Source organism: Choloepus didactylus, chromosome 14, assembly GCF_015220235.1.
Source record: "Choloepus didactylus isolate mChoDid1 chromosome 14, mChoDid1.pri, whole genome shotgun sequence".
Taxonomy (NCBI): Eukaryota; Metazoa; Chordata; class Mammalia; order Pilosa; family Megalonychidae; genus Choloepus; species Choloepus didactylus.
In genome coordinates, this window is record NC_051320.1 from 13,383,252 (window position 1) to 13,400,857 (window position 17,606).

A 17,606-nucleotide genomic window follows, 5' to 3' on the forward strand; every position below is an offset into this window, starting at 1 on the left:
CTTCGATGACGAACGTGTTCGATGAACTCCTCAGGAAAAGAACTGGCAACTTTAACGAACTCCTCAGGAAATGCTTTGCTGGTCAGCGGTAGAAGAAGTGAAGGTCCTCTATCTGTCTCACTTAAAAGTCTTCAACTGATTGATTGGATTAAATCCAGCTGATTGAGTTCTCTCATTGTGGAAGACACGCCCTTCGTTGATGTCATCAGTCAGCTGTAGCCAACTGACTGATGATTTAACAAACCAGCCTTCTGGTTTATTAAGCAGGCACAAATGTTCTTGCAGCAATGGTTAGGCCAGTGCTTGCTTGACCAGACAGCTGGGTACCATCACCTGGCCAAGTTGACACATGAACCTAACCATCACACTATTCAAAATGACAGACCGAACATATGCATTTCTATTCTATGTAATTTCAAAATCTCATTTAAATAAAAGGGATTTTAATCACATTAAAAATGTGAATAAAAATATAGTAGTTCTTAAATAAAGAGAAAGAATCTATGCATAAGGAATGATTAGAGGTTGATAAGTAGATTGGATCTCATTTACAGAAGAAGAGCAAAAGATACCTTAAGCTAAAACACACCCAGGGAAGGCACTACAGAAATGTGTTATTCTTTCCAGCAACTGCAACCCCGGAGTTACTCTAATTTAGTAAATGAGTACAAGCAGTAGAAATGGGACATGTGAATCCAGCTGGGAGACAGAGCCTTAATATAAAAAACAAAACCATGAAAGTACCAAAGGAAAATATAGGAAAAGTATCTTGTAATTTGGGGCTGGATGAGAAAAAACAAAGACCACACCCAGAAACCATAACTTACTGATTCGATTACATACATAAATGTAAACTTCAGTGTAGCAAGAAAATATCATAAGCCAAGTAAAATGACAAACCACAGACTAGGAGAAACTATTTTCACATAGATTTACAATCGATAATTAGCCATAATTCCTGTGTTTTTATAGATGAATTGTGAAGAATAATAAGAAAATTGGATAAAGAAATGCACAGGCAATTCACAGACGAATTAATACAAATAACTGAAAACATCTGAACAGATGCTAAATTTCATGGGCATTCAGGAAAATGCAAATTGAAAAGGAATAACTTTTATTTCATCCATCAATATCTGAAGATTAAAAAGTGAGATAAAAATCCAGGGTTGGTGGAAGTGTGGGGACTCAGGCATTCTCAGACATTGCTTGTAGAAGTAAACTTGGAGTATCCTTCATCAAAGGTAAATGAGCAGTAGTTATCATACTTTTAAACACTGCTCTTTCACATCTAGGAATTGATCAGGTTGAAGTATTGGCATGTGAAGGAAGACATATGGACAAGAATTTTCACTGCATCTTGTTTATAAGAGCAAAAAAATTAGGAACCACTTAAATGCGCATTTTCCCCCCATTAATCATGGAAAGGCCATATAATAGAATTCTATGAAGTTAACAAAATGAGTGAAGTTAGAACTACGCTTACTGGCAGGGCAAGACCCCCAGACTTGGTTTGTTTTGGTTTGCTAAAGCTCTTGGAATGCAAAATATCACAAATGGGTTGGCTTTTACAATGGGGGTTCCTTAGTCCACAATTTTACAGTTCTAAGGCCATGAAAATGTCCCAATTAAGGCATCAACAGGATGACACCTTCTCTGAAGAAAGGTCTATGGCATCTGCGGTTCCTCTGTCACAAGGGAAGGCACATGGCAATGTCTGCTGGTCCTTCTCCTGGGTTCTGGTTTCAAAATGGCTTTCTCCAAAATGTCTCCGGGCTTCTGTCTCTCTTAGCTTCTCTTGTCGATCTGCTTGTTTCTTCTGGGGCATTTCTGTCTAGGCATCTCTCTTAGCTTCTCTCACTCCTGTGGATCCTCCTTGCTTCTCCTGGGGGCAAACTCTGTATTTCATCTCTTAGCTTAGCATCTCCAAACGTCTTTCTGTTTGCATCTTCAAGCTTCTGGGTCTGTGTTGGCTCTGAGCTCTCCCTCTCAGTGAACTCTCTTAAGGACTGCAGTAAACCAATTAAGACCCATCTTGAATGGGTGGGGTCGCAACTCCATAGAAATAATCTGATCAAAATGTCCCACCCACAATAGGTCTGCCACCCAAAAGAGTGGATTAAAAGAATATAGTCTTTTATGGGGTACATAACATTCAAACCAGCACATGGTTAAACGAAAAAAATACAGAATTATTCTATTTGTGTTAAATTTGTGGGGTTGGTTATGCTTCTCATCCCTCATCATTATTCATTGGTAGTCCTTTTCCTCTTTCTGTTTTTATTCACATTTTTCTCTCTCCCCTTTCACTTGTTTGTGCATGTCTGTGTATATCTCTCCCTGTGTGGTATACAGACTGAAATTCACAGGAAAATGGACATAAAGTAACCATTCACACTGGTTACTTCTGGAGGGGCATAGAATTGAGGGGAATGAAGGCTTTAGGTGTTGCGATATGTGTTTCTTGGTTATATGACTTTTTACAAATGTTATACATTGCTTTGTAACATTAAAAACAAAACAATGATTAAGTATCCACCCTTTCTGTTTTAAAAAAAAGTCATTTTAAGAACATATTGTCTTTGGGGATTACTTTGTAAAAATGGAAAAGAACTATAGTAACCAGATGAGCCATTGAAAACACATTAGTTTTACCAAGATGGCTCATTTTTGATAGTTTTGATTTTGGAAGGAGGAGATTATAAAATCCTCAGAAGAATAGGATTAGCTCAAAAGGAGGTTCCTTTGTTCCATGACAAGGGGAAAGCAGTGTCAGCTGGAACAGAAGGAGGAAACAAATACATGTGACTCATGTGAAAGAGCAGGAAGGACAAAACATGTGAGTCATTAATCCAAGAGTTGAAGGAGGCAGGACATATTTGTAGTGCCACCTCGCTGGGGTAAAATAACCACATACCAAAGGATGTCAAAAGTTTTAGAAAGCTGAGACACAAGGAAGACAGTGATAATGTGTCCCAAATGTCTCCGGAGGACCTAACACTTTTCCTTCCACTCTCACTGAAAAGGACAAAGCAGTGTGTTGTTAGAAGTTTGTTCTCACCCTTCCATTTATTCCAAGATCATTATCACTCCTAACATACTTTTTTTTTTTAGTATTATTATTATTTCTGAGTAATCACAGGGTGAGTGGCGTGGTGATGAATTTATGTGGATTTGACCTGGTTTACTAACTCGCACTCTGCTGAAATCATGAGGGAAGACGGTTTGAACACATCCAGTGTCTCATGGCCCAGACACATTTTCTCTTTTCATCCTGCCTCTCTCTTTTGAGTTTCTTTTCACTTTTGATTCTCTCTTTGATCAAAGGAAATACCACTCATGAAGTGCACCCACTGCCTGCCTTAGCTTTTGACAGAGTTTTTGGTGGAAATACCATGTGGGCAAGGAGCAAGACAGAGATTTTTTTTTTTATCTCTCTCTCTCTCCAACAGCCTTTTGGGGGTATAGTTTATGCACTATAAAACACACTCATTTTAAGGTTAAATTGTAGTGAATTTGCAATGGCTATGTAGTTGTGTACTTCTTACCCCAATAAGTTCTGTTTGGGAGCACTTTTAACCAAATGTTTAGTTTAGATTTATTGGGGGGGGTAATAGAGATAGGAAAAATTGGGGGCCCCAAATGCACGGGATAACAAACTTGTGGTTAGGAATTCTCCAAGGATTTCCCCCCCCCATTTTTATTTCACATTTAGATCTAAAAATTATAAGTATGTTTCTCCACTGTCTCTTTCTCTCTCTAGGGCATGCACCCCGCCCCCCTGCCCCTCAGTTCAAGCCTCCATCAGGATAACCTTGGTGGGACTCTGGCTTCATGGGCATGTTTTCCAGTCCATCCTCTCAGCTTCTACATACCGCAGATCTTTCTCTAGTCTCCTCTAGGAAGCCAGAACCCCCCGTGGCAAATAACAGCACTACATGAGCTTAACTCTCAGGATTTTTACTTTCTTATTATCTGCGGCAAAGGTCTTCCTCCTTTTCCCAACAGTTCAGCCAAGTATTTTTTTTAAAAAGACCTTAAAGAAATTTCAGATCCATACTGGAAGACTTTCTCAGGACATCTACTTTTCTATATAATCAGAAATAGAAGCCATCATGTTCATCCTTACAAACATTTTCTTTGAGTTTTTCTGTAACATGTTTCATATTCTAGGAGTCTTCAAGCTGGGTGTAACTGAAGACTTTCAAGGAGATACACAGTGTGGGATCTTTTTAAGGGATTTGATTTCTAGGTTGTTTTAGTTTCTTAGGCTGCTCAAGCAAATACCATGAAATGGGTTGGATTAAACAATGGGAATTTATATGCTTACAGTTTTGAGGCTGGGAAAATGTCCAAAGCTAGTCATCATCAAGGTGATGCTTTCTCCCCAAAGACTATGGTGTTCTGGGGCTGGCTGCTGTGATCCTTGGCTCATTTGTCACTTGGCAAGGCACATGGCGGCCTCTCCTGGTCTCTCCCTTCCTTTCCAGGTTCCATTTCAGCTTCTTGCTTCCTGTGACTTTCTCTCCCTCTGTCTGAATTTCATTCCAGTTATAAAGGACTCCAGAAATAGGATTAAGACCCATCCTGATTGAGGTGGGCCACACCTTAACTGAAATAGCCTCATCTAAAGGTCCTACTTACAGAGGGGTCACACTCACAGGAAGGGATTAAAATTAAGAACATGTTTTTCTGGGGTTTTGTGATGGTTGGGTTCATGTGTCAACTTGGCCAGGTGATGGTATCCAGGTGTCTGGTCAAGCAAGCACTGGCCTAACCATTACTGCAAGGACATTTATGACTGGTTAATAAGCCAGATGGCTGGTTTATTAAGTCATCAGTCAATTGACTGCATCTGTGGCTGATTAAATCAATGAGGGTCTGTCTTCTGCAATGAGAGAATTCAGTCACCTGGATTTAATCCAATCAGTTGAAGACTTTTAAGGGAGAGGGAGAGAGTACCTTCACTTCTTTTTCAGCTAGCCAGCATCTCCTGAGGAGTTCATCAAACACTTTCATTGGAGTTGCCAATTTGCTTCCTGCCCCATGGAATTTGGACTCATGCATTCCACAGTTGTGTGAGACACTTTTATAAAGTCTCTTATTTCAGATATCTCCTGTTGGTTCTGTTTCCCTAGAGAACCTAACTAATACAGCTTGGTACTGGGAGTGGTTCTTGAGAAACAGAATCTTAAAATGGGCTTTTACAATTGGTTTTCTACTTGATTAGATTCAAAGGCACTAATGTCTCCATTTCCAATAATCAAGATGGCACTGACAGTACATGGCGTGAGTTGGCAATGGAGAGACACAAAATATCACTGATTGATTCTCCTAATCATACTCTTGTACGAGGCAAGGCTCTGGGTGACAGTGTTTTTGATCTTAACAAAGTTTTGCAGAGTTAAGAGGTATTATGATGTTGGCTGTTTGCTCTTAGATATGCTGGATAAAGTTAGAAGAGAAAGGGACAAGCTAAAGGCTTCAAATTTGAAACTTGATTGCCATATGACAGATGTAAAGGTTTCCATTTGTGCTCTGAAAGAAAATTTTATTTCCTGTGGCCTCAGACTTGAGATTTCTGAAAACCACACCTAGAGTCTTATTGTGCATGTAGCAGATTTACAATGTAAACTAAAATCTCAATGTCTCAGGGCATCTGCTGTTAAAGTCAAGGCATTGACTGAAAAATGGGATCCTGAAACTTGGAATGTGGACATATGGATTGATAATAATGGCAGTGAGGACATTGGAACCCTGGATTCTCCTGAGTCTTTGATAGATATACCTGTAATGGTCTGCCCTGAGGAAACAGCACCCCGCCTCCTCCAGTCTGCCCTGAGGAAAATGCCATCCAACCTCCACCTAAAGAGATTAACCCTTCAGTGCCTACTTACTCTGTAACTACCTCCCCTGAGGAAGCAGCCCAACTCCTCTGTCTGGAGAGATTAATCTTGTTTTACCAGATGAAACTGTAAGGGAATGTCCTGAGGTAATTGGCTTGAGGGATACTTTAATTCTTTTCGTGACCCATCCCCACCACTACTCTTTTCTTCAAGACCTATAACTAGATTAAAGTCCCAATAGGTCCCAAAGGGTAAGGTACAAAGTGTGACCCATGAAGAAGTACACTATACTCCAAAAGAACTGCATGAGTTTTCCAATTTATACAGATAGAAATCAGGGGAATATGTATGAGAATGGATATTAAGGGTGTGGGATAATGGTGGAAGGAATATAAAGTTGGAACAAGCTGAATTTATTGATAGGGGCCCACTAAGTAGAGATCCTGCATTTAATTTTGTAGCTTGAGGGGTTAGAAAGGGTGTTAACAGGTTGTTTGGGTGGTTGGCTGAAACATGGATCAAAAGGTGGCTGACATTACCTGAGGCCAAAATGCCAGAACTGCCCTGGTAGAGGAAGGGATTCAAAGGCTTAGAGAGATTGGAATGTTAGAGTGGATTTATCATGGAAGACCTGCTCACAGACACCAGGAATGTCCAGAGGACACACCTTTTACCAGGACTGTGAGGAACGTATTTGTGAAACTAGCTCCATAATCCCTGAAGACCTCTGTAGTTGCCCTACTCTGTAGGTAAGATATTACTGTGGGAACTGCTGTCACTGAGCTGGAATCCTTAAACACAATGGGGATAATCAGATCCTGGGTTGGCAGAAGCCACATGGCAGCAGTTAATCACCAAAGGCAAGGTGGGCATGGTTACCATAGTGGACAGCAAGCTCAAAGCTGCAGTCAAAATAATCTGACTCACAGAATTACAGTATTGGCTAGTAGATCATGGAGTACCTAGAAGTAAAATAGATGGGCAGTCTACTAAATTCTTGTTTGATCTGTATAAGCAAAAGAATTCTAGGTCAAGTAAACAGAAGTCTAACTTGAATTACAAAACAGAGAGTCATGGCCCCTTCATCAGTTCCCAGACTTGAGACAGTTTACAGACCCAGAGCTCCTTGAATGAGGGGAAGGCCAGGTACCTTTGGGGAAGGACCCTGTTACACTGCCAAAAATTTATACTGTTACTCTTTCTCCCAGCCTTCTCCAAGGGGACCTGTGGCCTTTTACCAAGGTAACTGTGCATTCGGAAAAAGGAAATAATCAGATATTTTGGGAATTATTAGACACTGTCTCAGAAGTAACATTAATTCCAGGAGACTAAAACATCACTGTGGTCCACCAGTCAGAGTAGGGGCTTATAGAGGTCAGTTGATTGATGGAGTTTTAGCTCAGGTCCATCTCACAGTTGGTCCAATGGGTCCCTGGACCCATTCTGTGGTTATTTCCCTAGTTCTGGAATGCATAATTGGAATAAACATACTCAGCAACTGGCAGAATCCCCATACTGGTTCCCTGACTCGTGGAGTGAGGGCTATTATAGTAGGAAAGGCAAGTGAAAGCCACTAGAACTTGGACCATATGATCCAGCTGATTCAATGGTGCTGAAAGTGTCCATGGCATATAGAAATGCTCTTTGGAGTCTTTGGCAGGCTTCTATAGGAAAATCACAAAGCAGGTCCTTAGGATTTTGAAGTAAAGCCTTACCATCCTCTGCAGATATAATTACTCTCCTTTTGAGAAACAGCTTTTGGCTTGCTATTAGGCCTTAGTAGAGACAGAATGCTTAACCATGGGCCACCAAGTTATCATGAGACCTGTGTTGCCTATCATAAGCTGGGTGTTGTTTGACCCACCAAGCCATAAAATTGGGTGTGCACAGGAACACTCCATCATAAAATGGAAATGGTATATACAAGATAGGGCTTGAGCAGGTCCTGAAGGCACAAGTAAGTTACATGAGGAAGTGGCCCAAATGCCCATGGCCCCCACTTCTGCCTCTTTACCTTCTCTTTCCCAACCCACAGCTATGTCATCTTGGGGAGTTTCTTACAATCAGTTGACTGAGGAAGAGAAAACTCGGGCCTAGTTTACAGATGGTTCTGCACAATATGCAGGCACCACCCAGAAGTGGACAGCTGCAGCACTGCAGCCCCTTTTTGGGATGTCCCTGAAGGACAGTGGTGAGGGGGAATCCTCCCAGTGGGCAGAACTTCGAGCAGTGCACCTGGTTGTTTACTTTGCTTGAAAGGAGATCTGGCCAGAGGTGCGTCTGTATACTGATTCCTGGGCTGTTGCTAATGGTTTGGCTGGATGGTCAGAGACTTGGAAGGAACATATTTGGGAAATTGGTGACAAAGAATTCTGGGGAAGAGGTATGTGGATAGACCTTTCTGAGTGGGCAAACAACATGAAGATATTTTTGTCCCATATGAATGCTCACCAGAGGTGACTTCAGCAGAAGATTTTAATAACCAAGTGGATAAGATGACCCGTTTGGTGGATACCAGTCAGCCTCTTTCCCCATCACTCCTGTCATTGCCCAATGGGCTCATGAACAAAGTGGTCTCGGTGGTAGGGATGGAGGTTATGCATGGGCTCAGCAACATGGACTTCCACTCACTAAGGCCGACCTGGCCGCAGCCACTGCTGAGTGCCCAATTTGCCAGCAGCAGAGACCCACACAGTCCCTGATATGGCACCATTCCCCGGGGTGAGCAGCCTGCTACTTGGTGGTAAGTTGATTACATTGGACCACTTCCATCATGGAAGGGGCAGTGATTTGTTCTAACTGGGATAGACACATACTCCAGATATGGGTTTGCCTTCCCTTCACGAAATGCTTCTGCCAAAACTACCATCCATGGACTTACAAAATACCTTATCCACCATCATGGTATTCCACACAGCATTGCTTCTGATCAAAGAACTAATTTCACAGCAGATGAAGTGAGGGAATGGGTACATGCTCATGAAATTCTCTGGTCTTACCATGTTCCCCATCATCTAGAGGCAGCTGGGTTGATAGAACAATGAAATGGCCTTTTGAAGACTCAATTATGGCACCAACCAGGTGGCAACACCTTGCAGGGCTGGGGGAGTGTTCTCCGTGAGGCTGTGTATGCTCTGAATCAGCATCTACTCTATAGAGCTATTCCTCCCATAGCCAGGATTCATGGGTGTAGGAATCAAGGGGTGGAAATGGGAGTGGCACCACTCACTATCACTCCCAGTGATCCACTAGGAAAATTTTTGCTTCCTGTCTCTGCAAGCTTAAGCTCTGCTGGTCTACAAGTCTTAGTTCCAAAAGGAAGAGTGCTCCCACCAGGAAACACAACAATAATTCCATTGAACTGGAAGTTAAGACTGCCACCTGGCCACTTTGGGCTTTTCATGCCTCTGAATCAACAGACAAGGAAGGCGATTACTGTACTGGCTGGGGTGATTGATCCTGACTAGCAAGGGGAAATACGACAGCAACTACACAATGGAAATAATTGCAAAACAGGTTGTGTTGGTTAATTTCTGTGTCAACTTGGCTAGGTTAAGGTGTTCAGCTGTTTGGTCAAGAAAGCACTGGCCCGATTGTTAACTGGAAGGGTATTTTGTAGATGGGTTTGCTTCTGTAGTCAGTTGATTTCACCTATGATCAACAAAGGAGCTTGCCCTCAGCAGTGAGCGGAGCCTCCTCATCCAATGAGTTGGAGTTCTTAAAACCATAACTGAGGACTTCCTAAGTCAGAAAGAAAAATTCCTGCCTCAACTTCAGCCAGCCAGCTTCTCCTGGGGAATTTAACCTCACCTTCATTGGAATTTCCAACTTGTGGCCTGACCTACGGAATTTGGACTTGCCAATCTCCATGGTTGTGTGAGCCAGTTCCTATAATAAATCTCTTAATGTTTCTCTAAACATTTCTCTGGAGAACCCTCATAGTACATGATGGTAATTTTGAGTCTGATCATTATGCAGCAGCCTATCTCTGGAACTTTGTTTCTGCTGGAACTTGAGGCTGGATCTCCTCCACTGATTTCAAATGCTGGGTCCACAAGAGGATTTTCTCCTAGTGATGTGATGGCCTGTGCTTGGTGTGAGTGAATCTTTCCTGCAGGAGCTTCCGGGCCAGAATGGATTGGGACTCGTGCACTGGTGGGACAAGGGAGACCTGGGGCCGGGTAGGGCTACAACCTGGGGGGTGGTGGCGGGGGTTGGTGGTGGTGGTGGTGGTGGTGGTGAGAAAGGTTCCGGGCTGATAGCTTGCTCTGCCCTTTTCTCAGTGCCCCCACTTCCTCCCTGCAGAACTCCCAGGGGAGCCCAGACTTACACTGGGAGCCCAAGACAGGCAATCTCTTGCTTTCAGACTTAATTCTACAAAAGTTTAGCAGTGGACTCACATGTCCTTAAGATAGATTCGTTCTCTTCTACTGGGCACCTTCCTTTGTCTTCTCTCTGCCTCCAACCATGAGCCCCTTCTGGGTGGGTTTGGAGTACATTCTGGCCACTGCTGAAACATGTCTTTCCCTGAGGAGAGAAGCCCCAAGCTGGGTGGAGAAGAAGAGATGGAGAGAGGGGTGTGATAAAAATTACACTGGCCCTCGACTCAGCTGAAACCAAAGCAAAAAAAAAACCACCAGCTTGTGGTAGGAGGCTGACAGCAGTGTTACCTTGTAGGAATACCACAAGAGCAATCATTTCCCTGCTGATACAGTTGGGTCTGCCAAAAGCAGTGCTAGTAGTCTGCAGAGGAAATGGCATGTGAGTGAAGGGCAGATGTAGAAAGTCGAGGACCTGACATAATACAATTTTGACCAGGTTTGTAGGATGTTAGAGCTGGGAAGGATTTTGGAAATCAGTTAAATTGTGTCATTTTCTAGCTGTGGTTTTGCAAAAGTAACTGAGGGAATCTGGGACCCTCACCTCCGATTTTACCTGATCTACTCTACTGTGATTGTTTTCTGTATTGGGGACTAGTAAGGGATTCTGAGTTCAGGCTCTGAGATCAGCTGGAAGTGGACAGAGGCATGATCCCAGTGCATTTGAGATCTAGTTCTGCATTTTATCAGCTGTGTGATGTGAAGTAAGCTGCTGCTTGACCTCTTTAAGGTTCAGTTTTCTTATCTGTAAAGTGGGCATAACACAAACCTATTCTGTTTGTGGTGAGGAATAAATTATGATAATGAAGGATATTAATAGCTAACATGTATGGAGTCTTTGCAATGTCCGCTTCTAAGTTCTTTATGTTCATTGACCAATTAGTTCTCCTACAGATGAGGTTTCTGAAGCACTGGAACTAGATTCCAAACAGGACCATAGCCTTAACCACCGTACTTTCCTGCCTCTCATCACAGGTAATGAAATAACGAGAGCTGAAATTTACTGAGCACTGTGCTAAGAGCTTTACATGGGTGATTAAGCAATCAACTACAATTCTTTGAGCTACTGTAACCGAGAAATTAAGAATTAACAAATGATTGTGATTAGTGAATCATTATGCAAATATTTTCCTTTCTATATTGTAAAATAGCCAAAAGTTAATACCTGAAATTACTGAAACTCAACTAGTCTTGGCCCTGTGTATACTTACTATTGTAGCCAAGTCTCAGCCTTGTTTATACTAGATATTGTAATGGTAACAACTCCACCTCCCCTTGCTTGAATCCATAAAAATCCTGAACTCCTTAGACTCAGGGAGACAGATTTTTGGGCCAATAGGTCATCTGATCTCCAGCTTCACACATAGCTATAAATTCTCTTTGAAACCCAGGTGTTGTGTCAAGAATTTGCTGGTATGCACGATGGGCAGAGAAACTCAAATTTGTTCCATATCATTGCGGCATCTTATTATTTCCGTTTTAAAGATAAGAAAGCTGGGGCTTCGCAGTCTTGATGAAGATCGCTTGGCTGGTAACTTGGGGGTTTGGATTTGAACCAGGGGCTCTGACTCTGCCACGTGGTCTCTCCCGCAGGAGTTCCAGCCCAGGGTGTGGATCTGTGACACCTGTGCTCAGGAAGTCCCCGTGTTCGGTGAAGCTCTGCTGCTGACATCTTAAATCTTCCTAGTTTATCTTTAAACTTGAGCTTCGTAGTGAAGTTCGATGGGACGGTGGGGTGGGCTCATGAGCAGAGGAGGTTCATGGTGGCCAGTGAGCCCACGGGGAGGTGGGCTCAGGTGCCCTGTGTGCAGCCCACGCAGGTGCTGGGACTAGGACCCGGGCCCAGATGGGTGGAGGGGACGGTGGCAGCACCAGTCTGCACAAATATGAACTCTGCCCTCTAAGAGCCAGAACAAGAACTGCCAGGGCTTGGGCCGTGAACTTTGTCTGTAAATTGTAAAATAAAAGCCTACGCATGGACACTGCAGTAAAGCACATCAAGGAGTTATTGGGATTCTTCAAAGATTTAGCATTTCTGGTTTTGAAAACTATTGGAACATTGCAAAGGAACTATCCACAGGATTAGAAATAGAAATTAAATGTAAAGATCATATCATATTCAACAGAAAAAAACTACTTTCATATGAAGCTTCATGTGAACCAATTATTAATGAGGAAGACAATTTTTAAATTAAAAATTTCCTTGTAATCGAGAAACACTGACAGAAGGCATAAACAGGCATTGATTTATGTACAAATCATGAAGCCATTTTCTGTTCCTTCTACAGCATACACATGTTGCAAAGAATGTCAGAGGAAGTATTAAAATACACTGTTCAAATTTGCATTCACAATTCAGTTTAGACTTACGTGAAACTGATTTGTATGAAGAGCTAAATCTTTTTAGAAAAATTGTTCCATGAGCCTCATTGGCTTTAGAAGTATTAAAATTTATATTTTGAAATAATTTATCAGAAATGTATCCTCTTGGTTTTCAGAGCCTATCAAATATTCTTAACAGCTCCAGGAACAGTTGCATCAGAAAAAATCTTTCTCAAAATTAAAAATTACTGAAAATTTAAATTTTACAGTCTTTTATTTGCCAAGAGCAATTCATGTTGCTTTTGCTTAATTTTGATTGACAATTAAGCCACTGACAGTGTTGATTTTAAACCAATTGAACACTATATGCAATTGAATTTAAAGTAAATCCTGATGATTTGTTGTTTATTTTCAGTTTCTCTTGCTTTTCAGCCTAACTTCCCAAAGCACTTGTCGATTTTCGACAATGCATTAGATGGCAGTGTTCACGCAGTTTGCAATGGCACTTGCTGCAGGCATTTGGTTGCACAGACCCAAATATACACTGTCATTTTGGAGTTTATATCACTCCAGCTATGTCTTTGATGCTGCTGTTTTGCTGGTTTCATTTTATGCCTTTGGTACAACCAGAAAAAACACAAACATTTTGTAAGAATGTTAGTAATTGTGGATCTCCCATGACAGATATAAAATGACAAATCTATGTCTTTTCTTAAAAATTGAGGTGAAATTTATACAACATTAAATTCACCGTTTCAAAGTGAACAGTTCAGTGGCAGTAAGTTCACAGTTTTGGGCAACCACCCTGTCTTGCTAGTTTCAAAACATTTGCATCACCCCAAAAGGAAACCCTGAACGTAATAAGCAGTTGCTCTTCATTCCCCTTTCCTCCCAGACCCTGGCAAACTACATTTTTTTTCTCCATGGATTTACCTACTCTTGATGTAGCATATAAATGGAAGCATACAATATGTGGCCTTTTGTGCCTGGTTTCTTTCACTTAGCACACAATGTTTTAGGGGAATATTCACATGGTAACATTTATCAGTACTTCATTGCTTTTTTTTTTTTTCCTATTTATTTATTTATATATTTATTTATTTATTTTAATCTTCATTTTATTGAGATATATTCACATACCACGCAGTCATACAAAACAAGTCGTACTTTCTATTGTTTACAGTACCATTACATAGTTGTACATTCATCACCTAAATCAATCCCTGACACCTTCATTAGCACACACACAAAAATAACAAGAATAATAATTAGAGTGAAAAAGAGCAATTGAAGTAAAAAAGAACACTGGGTACCTTTGTCTGTTTGTTTCCTTCCCCTATTTTTCTACTCATCCATCCATAAACTAGACAAAGTGGAGTGTGGTCCTTATGGCTTTCCCAATCCCATTGTCACCCCTCATAAGCTACATTTTTATACAACTGTCTTTGAGATTCATGGGTTCTGGGTTGTAGTTTGATAGTTTCAGGTATCCACCACCAGCTACCCCAGTTCTTTGGAACCTAAAAAGGGTTGTCTAAAGTGTGCGTAAGAGTGCCCACCAGAGTGACCTCTCGGCTCCTTTTGGATTCTCTCTGCCACTGAAGCTTATTTCATTTCCTTTCACATCCCCCTTTTGGTCAAGAAGATGTTCTCCGTCCCACGATGCTGGGTCTACATTCTTCCCCGGGAGTCATATTCCACGTTGCCAGGGAGATTCACTCCCCTGGGTGTCTGATCCCACGTAGTGGGGAGGGCAGTGATTTCACCTTTCAAGTTGGCTTAGCCAGAGAGAGAGGGCCACATCTGAGCAACAAAGAGGCATTCGGGAGGAGGCTCTTAGGCACAACCATAGGGACTTCATTGCTTTTTATAGTTGATTAATATTCCATTGTATGTATATACTACAATTTGTTTATTCATGTACTGATAGACATTTGGGCTGTTTCCACACTGGCTGTTGTGAATGGTGCTCTTATGAACCAGTGTGTATATGTATTTGTATTTAGTGCCAGTTTTTGTTTCTTTAGGGTATATACCGAGGAGTGGAATTGCTGGGTCATATGCTAATTCTGTGTTTAACTTTTTGAGGAACTGCCAAACTGTTTTCCACAGCAGCAGAACCATTTTACATTTTCATCAGCAGTGTATGAGAGTTCCAATTTCTCTACATCCTTCCCAATACTTGTTATTTTCCATTTTTCTTTTGATTATAGACATCCTAGTGGGTGTAAAGTGGTACCTCATTGTGGTTTTGATTTGCATTTCCCTAATGACTAATGATGTTGACATCCTTTCATGTGCTTATTGGCCATTTACATATTTTCTTTGGAGAAATGTCTATTCACGTTCTTTGCCTGTGATTTAATTGGGCTGTTTGTCTTTTTCTTATTGAGTTGTAAGAGTTCTTTATATATTCTGGACACTAGACCCTTAATAGATATATGATTTGCAAATATTTTCACTCATTCTGTTGGCTATCTTTTTACTTTCTTCTTTGTGTCCTTTCACAAAAGTTTAAAATTTTTATGAAGTCTCATTTTTCTGTTTTTCTGCTTGTTGCATATGCTTTTGTTTTTTTTTTAAAATTCAGTTTTATTGAGATATATTCATATACCCTATAGTCATCTACAATGTACAATCAGTTGTTCATAGTACCATCATATAGTTGTGCATTCAACACCAAAATAAATTTTTGAACATTTTCATTACTCCAAAAAAAAAAAAAAAAAATTAAAATAATAATAAAAATGCTAGTAAAGAAAAACACCCAAAACATCCCATCCCACCATCTCTCCTATTTTCTTTTAATTTTGTTCCCGTTTTTCTGCTCATCTGTCCATATAATGGAGTGTGAGCCACAAGGTTTTACAATCACACAGTCACACCATGTAAGCTACATAGTTATACAATCATCTTCAAGAATCAAGGCTACTGGGTTGCAGTTCAACAGTTTCAGGTATGTCCTTCTAGCTATTCCAATACACTAAAAACTAAAAAGGGATGTCTATATAATGCATAAGACCTTGTTTCCGCCCTCCCTTTTTTCTATTAATGTGGTGTATTACTTTGATTGGCTTTCTTATGTTGAACCCTTGCATCCCTGGGATAAATCCCACTTGCTCATGGTGTATAATCCTTTTAATGTGCTGTTGGATTTAGATTTGGTTGGCTAGTATTCTGTTGAGGATTTTTGCATCCATATTCCTAGGATTATTGGTTTGTAGTATTTTTTTCTTTGGTGTCTTTGGTTGTTTTCCTATTAGAAGTGGGAAGTGTGTGTTCCCTCCTCTTTTTTTTTTTTTTTTTTTTGGAAGAGTTTGAGAAGGAGCTGTGTTAAATCTTCTTTAAATGTTTAGTAGGATTCATTAATGAAGCCATCTGGTCCTGAAACTATTTTGGTTGGGAGGTTTTGATGACAGATTCAACCTCTTTACTTGTTATAAGCCTCTTCAGACTTTCTGTTTCTTCCTAAGTCAGTGTTGTTAATCTGTGTTTCTAGGAATTTGTCCATTTCATTTTGGTTATCTAATTTGTTGATGTGCAATTGTTCACAATATTCTCTTATAACCCTTTTTTTTTTCTGTAAGGTTGGTGGCAGTGTCTCCACATTCATTTCTGAATTTATTTATCTGCATCTTCATTTTTTTCTTTGTCAGCCTACTTAAAGGTTTTTACGTTGTTGATCTTTTCAAAGAACCACTCTTTGTCTTTGTTGTTTCTCTCCATTGCTTTTCTATTCTCTATTTCATTTATCTGTGCACTAATCTTTTTTTTTTACTTATTTTAGTAACTTTTAATTTTGATATAATTTAAACTTATAGAAAAATTACATGACTAGTACAAGAAATTCTTGTATGATACCTTTTACCCACATTAATCAGTTTACATTTTGCCTCATTTGCTTTATCGTTCTCTCTTCCCCACCCCCTCTCTCCATATATAGACATTATTTTTAATATATGTATTTATGCCTATTATTTTTTTCTGAACCATTAGAGAGTAAACTAGGGACATCATTTACCTTTACCACTAAATGCTTCAGTATGTAATTTCTAAGAACAAGGACATTCTTTTACCTAATCACATTGCTTGATAATCAAAATCAAGAAATTCTACATTGATCTAGTACTGTTATCTATTCTATAGTTTGTATTTTACATTTGTCAAATGTTCCAGTTATGTATTTTATAGCTATTTTTCCCCAGACCCAGATCCATTATAGGATCTTTTTTTTTTTGATATCCCTGGGTTTTTTTTTTTTTTTATTTTGAAATAAATTCAAAGTTATAGGAACAGTTGCAAAAACAATACTAACCCCATACGCAGGATTCCATCATACCCTGACCCCCCTCCCCAAATAGCTCAATCCACCAACTTTAACATGCTGTCACATTGCTATTTCTTTTCCTCCCTTGCTATCACCCATCATCTATTGCTCTGTCTTCTGAACATGAGAGCTAGCTGCACACATCCTTGAACATACACTATAATTCACGTATACACTTCCCATGAACAAGAACATTCTTTTATGCAATCCCATTAAGTGCAGCTAAGAAGTACAAGAGATTCAACAATGATACAAAGCTTACATTCTATATTTCCTTTTCCTTATGTCTCAACTGTGTCCCTTTGAGCCACCTGTCCTCTATCCTCCAATCTCATCCAAGTTCATCCTTAGCATTCAGTTGTCATCTGTTTAGACTTTTTTTTTTTTTTTTTTTTTTTTTTTTTTTTTTTTAGGTTGTGGAAACATATATACAGCCTAAATCTTCCCATTCCACCCCCTTCCTAGCCTTCCGTTAGTGGGATTAATCACATTTAGAATGTTGTAATGCTCTTTCCCACCATCCATTACTAGAAATTTCCCTTCACCTCAAACAGCAACCCTATACTCATTTCTTAACTCCCCATTGCCCCTTCCCCCATTTCTCTTAACCCAAACTCTACTTTTCATTTCTATGGTTATATTCTCTGATAATTTCTTTGTGTTTACTGTGGGGCTTAAAATTAACCTCTTAAATCCATATCAGTCTTGTTTTTCTTTGATACCACCTTCACT

The 17,606-nt window shown here is 40.3% G+C and overlaps 1 long non-coding RNA gene across 1 annotated transcript; it reads left to right on the plus strand.

The window, feature by feature from the left end:
- Positions 1-9,878: 9,878 nt before the first annotated feature.
- Positions 9,879-12,200, plus strand: LOC119509324. The gene is made up of 3 exons (XR_005211677.1): positions 9,879-9,942; positions 11,109-11,200; positions 11,819-12,200. It is a non-coding gene; the product is annotated as an uncharacterized LOC119509324 (long non-coding RNA).
- The last annotated feature ends 5,406 nt before the right edge of the window (positions 12,201-17,606 follow it).